Source organism: Hyla sarda, chromosome 4, assembly GCF_029499605.1.
Source record: "Hyla sarda isolate aHylSar1 chromosome 4, aHylSar1.hap1, whole genome shotgun sequence".
Lineage (NCBI taxonomy): Eukaryota > Metazoa > Chordata > Amphibia > Anura > Hylidae > Hyla > Hyla sarda.
In genome coordinates, this window is record NC_079192.1 from 156,785,176 (window position 1) to 156,785,448 (window position 273).

The window sequence follows — 273 nt, forward strand, 5'->3', positions numbered from 1 at the left end:
TCTTAATGTAAGGAGAGGGATACCTTTAGTGAGAAATTATTTTAAAAGATTCTTGGCACATTTAATGGTGTCAGATAGAGCCACAAGCTAGGCACAATCCTTGGAGATGACCAGCCATCCTTTTTATTCTGCTCTTCCACTGAAGACACTGTTCATCCAGCTTCGGTAGGCTATATGTTTTTTGCTTTACGATCACCCTTCATACTAGCTATAAAAAGTTAGCCTCATGTGTGCCATATGCATACACATGCAAACACAGACAAAGAAGACCAA